This window comes from Arachis hypogaea, chromosome 5 (assembly GCF_003086295.3).
Source record: "Arachis hypogaea cultivar Tifrunner chromosome 5, arahy.Tifrunner.gnm2.J5K5, whole genome shotgun sequence".
Taxonomy (NCBI): Eukaryota; Viridiplantae; Streptophyta; class Magnoliopsida; order Fabales; family Fabaceae; genus Arachis; species Arachis hypogaea.
The window spans coordinates 43,604,063-43,611,974 of NC_092040.1; the positions used below are offsets into that span (position 1 = coordinate 43,604,063).

A 7,912-nucleotide genomic window follows, 5' to 3' on the forward strand; every position below is an offset into this window, starting at 1 on the left:
GCATTCATTAATCTCCTTGGCAATCTTAAGTGATTGGATCCCAATTCCTTGGCAATCCAATCTCTCTAAGCTTGAACAATTGCCCAATTTTTTGATTTAATTGCTCATAGGAAGAGATAAAAGTGTGGTCACGGATTATACCACATGTATTTCCAAATCAAAGTGTTGGAAGGATTAAATGTCACAATATCCATCCAAACCCCAATTTGGTCCAACATGAGAAAGCATTTCTAGCATGATTTCCTCATCCCTTTTCCAAGGTTCAAAGGAGATCCAATTATGGAGAGTTTCTTTTCCAAGACAACTAACCAACTAAATTAAGATCGAAAGCTTTCTAGTAAGATCAAGAGAAAAGAAAGAAGAAGAATGAAAACTATAATTGATCCATCAAATTACAACAGAGCTCCCTAACCCAATGAAAGGGGTTTAGTTGTTTATAGCTCTATGATAAACCCCGTTTTGACGGTTTATCTTGTATTGATTTTAAGAGATTTTAATACCTTTTACCCTCATTTATTCAATGAATTAGCATAGTTTTGTGATTGTCTCCTTATTTGTGCTTAGATGTGAAAACATGCTTTCTAGACCTTAAAGTAGCAAAATTCAATTCACCTTTGATTCCACTAGATGCCTTGATATGTTTGTTAGTGATTTCAGATTGAAAAGGCTAGGAATGGATCAAAGGAGTGAAGAGGAAAGCATGCAAAGTGGAGAAATCATGAAAAGTCAAAGAAGTTGAACTCACCCATGGACGCGCGCGCGCACCTTGCGAATTACCCCATGGACACGTACGCGTGATGTGCGCGTACGCGTCGGTGTTGGTTTATGATTTTTTAATAAAAACGTGGCCAACGAATTCTCAAGGGTTGTGGGGCCCAATCCCAACCAACTTTGGCGCCAAAGATGCTATTTAAAGCCAAGGATTGAAGAGCAAAGGGACATTAGTTTATTCCCACTCATTAGGATTAGTTTAGAAGTAGTTTTTAGAGAGAGAAGCTCTCACTTCTCTCTAGGATTAGGATTAGGATTAGGTTTAGTTCTTAGATCTAGGTTTTAATCTTTGCTTTCTTCCACTTCTATCTCTCAATTCTTTGTTGCTACATTCATCTTCTTCTATTCTTTTGTTGTGATTTCCTTTATGTTGTTCTTATATTTTTTGTAGATCTAGTATTGTTCCTTCTACTTTCTTCCAATTCAATAAAAGGTAATTCATAATAAATGTGTTTTTTTTTTAATTGTTGTTGTTAATTCATTGCAATAAATGTTTTTAGATTCTATTCTTGTTGTCAATTTGCTTTGCTTTTCTTTTGTGCCTTCCAAGTGTTTGATGAAATGCTTGGTTGGATTTTAGTATCGATTTTGTTCCTCTTGGCCTAGGTAGAGTAATTAGTGACTCTTGAGTTATCTAATTCCTTTGTTGATTGATAATTAGAAGTTGCTAATTGATTTGAATGCCTCTAAAGCTAGTCTTTCCTTTAGGAGTTGATTAGGACTTGAGGAATCAAATTGATTCATCCACTTGACTTTCCTCCATGGTTAGAGGTTAACTAAGTGGGAGTAATGGACAATTTGTTATCACAATTGAGGAGGATAACTAGGATAGGACTTCTAGTTCTCATATCTTGCCAAGAGCTTTGTTAGTTGTTAGTTTATTTTCTTTGCCATTTCTATTTCTTGTCTAAAATCTCAAAAAACCCCAAAATAACTCATAACCAATAACAGGACACTTTATTGTAATTCCTAGGGAGAACGACCCGAGGTTCAATACTTCGGTTTATAAATTTTAGGGGTTTGTACTAGTGACAAACAACTTTTTGTATGAAAGGATTATTGATTGGTTTAGAAACTATACTTGCAACGAGAATTCATTTGTGAAATTCTATACCATCAAAAATCCAATCATCACTCTAGGAATAAAAAATGGCAGAAAAGAAGAATCCATGCTAGAAGTACAGAAAAGTAAATATGTAGAGAGTAGTTCCCAAAAGTGTTAAGCTTCCCTCTAGTTCAAAAACTACTCCTATTTATACTACTCCTCATGATCTTCTAGTGAGTTCTTCAAGTCTTGGATGTGGGCTCTGGACCTTGAGTTGAAGCAATTCTCATCTTTAGTGGGCCCAGCTTGCAGAGAAATATGAATTAGGCTTGGGCATTTAGTGAGATTAACATTGGGTAATATTTTGAGTGCGAGAACGTTAGTGGCATTCACTTTTTCCACTAACGTTCCACCCTTATATACCCACGTTAATTCCAACGTTAGAAATCTTAACGTGACTACTAACGTTTCTTACTCAATCCTTGGCCAACGTTAATGGGACTCACGTTTTTCATTAACGTTGGCTTGTGCCCCTTTTTGCAAACGTTAATGGGAATCACTTTTCCCATAAACGTTGCTTGCCTCTTGCCCCTACGTTAGATGTCATGTTAGCTTGGCTAACGTAGCTCTTAACGTGGGTCTCTATCACCTTCGAGAGCGTTAGTGACACTCACCTTTGTCACTAATGCTCCAATTGCCTTAAGTCCCTACGTTAGAACCCACGTTAACTAAGTTAACGTGGCTCTTAACGTAGTAATGAAGCCATATCCCAATGTTAGTGACAAAAGTGAGTGTCACTAACGTTGGTTCTTTGAATTCAACTCCACGTTAACTTTCACGTTAACAATCTTAACGTGAGAGTTAACGTAGGCAATGCTAATGATCCAACGTTAGTGACAAAAGTGAGTGTCACTAACGTTGGCGTTGTTGATCCTCTTCCACGTTAGAGTTCACGTTAACTAAGTTAACGTGACTCTTAACGTGGGGCATTGCCTAGTTTCCCAACGTTAGTTGTGTTCACTTTTACCACTAACGTTGAGGAGAAACGTTGTTGGAGTTCATGTTTCTCGTTAACGAGGAGTCCTCTTTTTCTTCTACGTTAAGTACCATGTTAACTTAGTTAACGTGGCTCTTAACGTAAGCTATGAATGGCTTCGCAGGCGTTATTGGTGATCACTTTTCTCATTAACATTGCAAGCTCTTTGCCATCCCACGTTAGTAGTCACGTTAACTAAGTTAACGTGAATGCTAACGTGGTTCTTCCATCTTCATTTGTCCTGAAATCAAGCAATTAAAGTGCATCAAAGCTCTAGCCAAAGTCATGAGATTATGCATCATCAAATTCTCATGCAATTCTGGCAAAAATCTCATGAAATCATGCAAAATTCACAATAGTTGTTTAAATGAAGGTGTAAGTGTATTTTCACCCAAAACTTGCCTTATTCACTAGAAAAATGCATGAAACTACCCTAAAATAGTAAAGAAAAGGTCAGTGAAACTGGCCTAGATGCCCTGGCATCACAACACCAAACTTAAAGCTTGCTTGTCCCTAAGCAAGTACTGAAGTATAAGAAAAATGAAATGAAAGAACAAGAAGATAAAATGGAAGTAGCATTCCTGGTTCATGGAGTTTCATGGAGTTTCATGCATAGCAACTTAGGTTCTTTCCTTTTAGGTTTCAAGCCTTTATCAAATCCCTAGTCACTCTCTTGATTACATCCCTTGAGGCTTCTTTCTTATTGATCCTTCTCTTCTTTTTTTTCTAAGTTTATTTTTCTTTTTGCTAGGTGCTTTGTAAGAGGGCGACTCTTTATGATAAGCTTTCAGCCAACACTCCCAAACCAGTTGGTTTTAGGGTGCTAGGTGTTAAGACACCCCTAAGGACTTACTCCCTCAAGTCTCTTTCCCTCATACATACACACCACAGGCACATGGTTTGTTATTCTTCTTTCTTGAGACCTTGGTGTCCAGCACCTCTTTGGGTTACTAAGTGCTCTGTAACAAGGGTTACTCTTGATAGTGGACTTTCAGCTGATAATCCCGGATTAGTTAATCGAAGTTACCAAGTGATAAGGCACCCCTAAGAGCTTATTCATCCAAGTATATCCCTTGTACATAAACACCACAGACACATGCCTCAATTTTGAAACCCTTGGTGCCTAGCATTGTTTCTTATTGTGTTTCCTTTCTTATTTTCACTTGTATTACTCTTTTTCTTTTCTTGTTGGGATCTTATTGGTTAGCTAGCCTCAAAGAATGTGTCTCAAACATAGGACTTAGGATGGATAGTTGCTTTCTTTCCTTTCTTGGTGAACCAACTTAGCTTACTAATCATCCTACCACAAACATTCAGAATGCACTTCACAAAATGACTCCACTCTCGTTCTTTCCATATCATTTTCTTTTTGATTAACTTAAAGAGATAAGCATACAAGTAAGAAAGGTGAAAGTGAGCATTCAAGGCATTAGGTTAGCACACTAGGATGTGAATAAGGAAGAACAAGTACAATATGCAGGTTTCATTCAATCAATTTTCACTTAGAGTTCGGTATTTCGAGATGGTTTGATACAACCTCATGATATCTTCCTTGGCGTTATCGTCCTAGCAATCACGTCCTTGTCTGTTTCCTTGGATAATGAGGTATGCTCATCCCCTGGGGTTGATTGGAATCCTGTAACACTATTGAAAGTTGCTTGTTCTCTAAGCACTTGGAAAAGAGTTAGCATGCATGTGTATGTGTGAGCTTCTGAGCTTGGCTTGGTGTGTGAACACCAAACTTAGTTCCTTGCTTACTTTGACAGATTGGATGTATGCAATAACTTTGTGCGCTTTTTATTCTAAAACACTATGAGTTAAAAAGACAATCTATGTATTAGAGGCTAAGCATCTGTCAAGTGAGTTCTCTAATTGCTAGAGCAATGCTTCATCATTAAGGGCTGCAATGCACTCTTAGGCTGGGGTTTTGGTGGGACACCAAACTTAGAGCCCTATATTCACCCTTGTATTATTTTTGGTGTGTAACACCAAACTTAGCTCTTCACACTATAGAGAACCCACTTTGACATTTTTATCAAAAGACCTATGAAAAGAAAATTACCTCAGGTTGGGTTGCCTCCCAACAAAGTGCTTTTTTAGCGTCACTAGCTCGACGATTCCTTCCTCAGTTGAGGTTGTACTTCTATTTGGGGGTCTCCCCCATACTGCCCAAGTAGTGTTTGAGTCTTTTCCCATTCACCGTGAACCTTCTCCTTGAGTTTTCTTCCATTATTTCTATGTGTCTATAAGGTGAGACTTTTGTGACTAGAAAGGGTCCCGACCATCTTGATTTGAGTTTTCCAGGAAAGAGTTTCAGTCTAGAGTTGTAGAGAAGCACATGTTGCCCTTCTTCAAAACTTCTGGGTACCAAGTTGAGATCATGTCTCCTTTTTGCTTTTTCTTTGTAAATCTTGGTATTTTCATAGGCTTGAGACCTAAATTCTTCCCATTCTTGAAGCTGTAGGACCCTTTTTTCACCAGCAGCAGTGCTATCTAAGTTCAGTGTTTTAAGGGCCCAAGAGGCCTTGTGCTCCAACTCTAATGGCAAGTGACAAGTCTTACCATACACCAGTTGATATGGGGACTTTCCAATTGGTGTTTTGAAGGCTGTCCTGTATGCCCAAAGAGCATCATCTAGTTTCTTTGCCCAATCTTTTCTTGATATCTCCACAGTCTTTTCTAGAATCCTTTTCAACTCTCAGTTGGATATCTCTGTTTTCCCACTTGTTTGTGGATGATAAGGTGTGGCAACCTTATGCTTCACCCCATATCGCAGGAGTAAGGCTTCCAATGGTCTATTGCAGAAATGGCTTCCTCCGTCGCTAATGATAGCTCGTGGGACTCCAAACCGGGTGAAGATATTCTTTCGAAGGAAGTTTATAACTACCTTGGTGTCATTAGCTGGGGTTGCCACTGCCTCCACCCACTTAGATACATAGTCCACTGCCACCAAGATAAACCTGTTTGAATATGAGGGTGGAATGGTCCCATGAAATCGATTCCCCACACATCAAACAGTTCAAGTTCTAGAATATATTGCTGTGGCATTTCATTTCTTTTGGGCAGGTTCCCAGCCCTTTGGCATTCGTTGCAGCTTTTCACCAATTCCTTGGCATCCTTGAAAAAAGTGGGCCAAAAAAACCCACATTGAAGCACCTTTGCGGCAGTTCTTTCTCCTCCAAAGTGACCTCCATAACTAGCACTATGGCACCCCCACAGGACCTTTCGTCCCTCTTCTTCTGAGATGACATGGGATTCTTCATTCACTTGAATGATCAATTCTCCTCTGTCAACATCAATCACAGCCTTTGCTGTGGCTAGGAAGGGTCTGCCAAGGATGATGGATTCATCCATGCACTTCCCAGTCTCTAGGACTATGAAATCAGCAGGGATGTAATGGTCTTTAACTTTTACCAGAACATCCTCTACAAGTCCATAAGCTTATTTTCTTTAATTGTCTGCCATCTCTAGTGAGATTCTTGCAGCTTGCACCTCAAAGATCCCTAGCTTCTCCATTACAGAGAGAGGCATGAGGTTTATGCTTGACTCTAGGTCACACAGAGCCTTCTTGAAGGTCATGGTGCCTACTGTACAAGGTATTGAGAACTTCCCAGGGTCCTGTCTCTTTTGAGGTAATCTCTGCCTAGACAAGTCATCCAGTTCTTTGGTGAGCAAAGGAGGTTCATCCTCCCAAGTCTCATTACCAAATAACTTGTCATTTAGCTTCATGATTACTCCAAGGTACTTAGCAACTTGCTCTTCAGTGACATCTTCGTCCTCTTCAGAGGAAGAATACTCATCAGAGCTCATGAATGGTAGAAGTAAATCCAATGGAATCTCTATGGTCTCAGTGTGAGCCTCAGATTCCCATGGTTCCTCATTAGGGAACTCATTGGAGGCCAGTGGACGTCCATTGAGGTCTTCCTCAGTGGCGTTCACTGCCTCTTTCTCCTCTCCAAATTCGGCCATGTTGATGGCCTTGCACTCTCCTTTTGGATTCTCTTTTGTATTGCTTGGAAGAGTACTAGGAGGGAGTTCAGTAACTTTCTTACTCAGCTGACCCACTTGTGCCTCCAATTTCTAATGGAGGATCTTGTTTCAGTCATGAAACTTTGAGTGGTTTTGATTAGATCAGAGACCATGGTTGCTAAGTCAGAGTGGCTCTGCTTAGAATTCTCTATCTGTTGCTGAGAAGATGATGGAAAAGGCTTGCCATTGCTAAACCTGTTTCTTCCACCATTGTTGTTGTTGAAACCTTGTTGAGGTCTCTGTTGATCCTTCCATGAGAGATTTGGATGATTTCTCCATGAAGGATTATAGGTGTTTCCATAGGGTTCTCCCATGTAATTCACCTCTTCCATTGAAAGGTTCTCAGGATCATAAGCTTCTTCTTTAGATGAAGCATCCTTAGTACTGCCTGGTGCAGCTTGCATTCCAGACAGACTTTGATAAATCATATTGACTTGCTGAGTCAATATTTTGTTCTGAGCCAGCATGGCATTCAGAGTATTAATCTCAAGAACTCCTTTCTTCTGATTCGTCCCATTGTTCACAGGATTCCTTTCAGAAGTGTACATGAATTGGTTATTTGCAACCATTTCAATGAGTTCTTGAGCTTCTGCAGGCATCTTCTTCAGATGAAGCGATCCTCCAGCAGAGCTGTCCAATGACATCTTGGACAGTTCAGACAGACCATCATAGAAGATACCTATGATGCTCCATTCAGAAAGCATGTCAGAAGGACACTTTCTGATCAATTGTTTGTATCTTTCCCAAGCTTCATAGAGGGATTCACCTTCCTTCTGTCTGAAGGTTTGGACTTCCACTCTAAGCTTACTCAATTTTTGAGGTGGAAAGAACTTTGCCAAGAAGGCATTGACTAGCTTTTCCCAAGAGTTCAGGCTTTCTTTGGGTTGTGAGTCCAACCATATTCTAGCTCTGTCTCTTACAGCAAAAGGGAATAGCATAAGTCTGTAGACCTTAGGGTCAACCCCATTGGTCTTGACAGTGTCACAGATTTGCAAGAATTCAGCTAAAAACTGATGAGGATCTTCCAGTGG

At 39.8% G+C, this 7,912-nt stretch overlaps 1 non-coding gene across 1 annotated transcript; it reads left to right on the plus strand.

Moving 5' to 3' along the window:
- The first annotated feature begins 7,579 nt into the window (after positions 1 to 7,579).
- On the plus strand, positions 7,580 to 7,687 carry LOC112804163 (small nucleolar RNA R71). Its single transcript, XR_003202781.1, has one exon. It is a non-coding gene; the product is annotated as a small nucleolar RNA R71 (small nucleolar RNA).
- Positions 7,688 to 7,912: the final 225 nt, after the last annotated feature.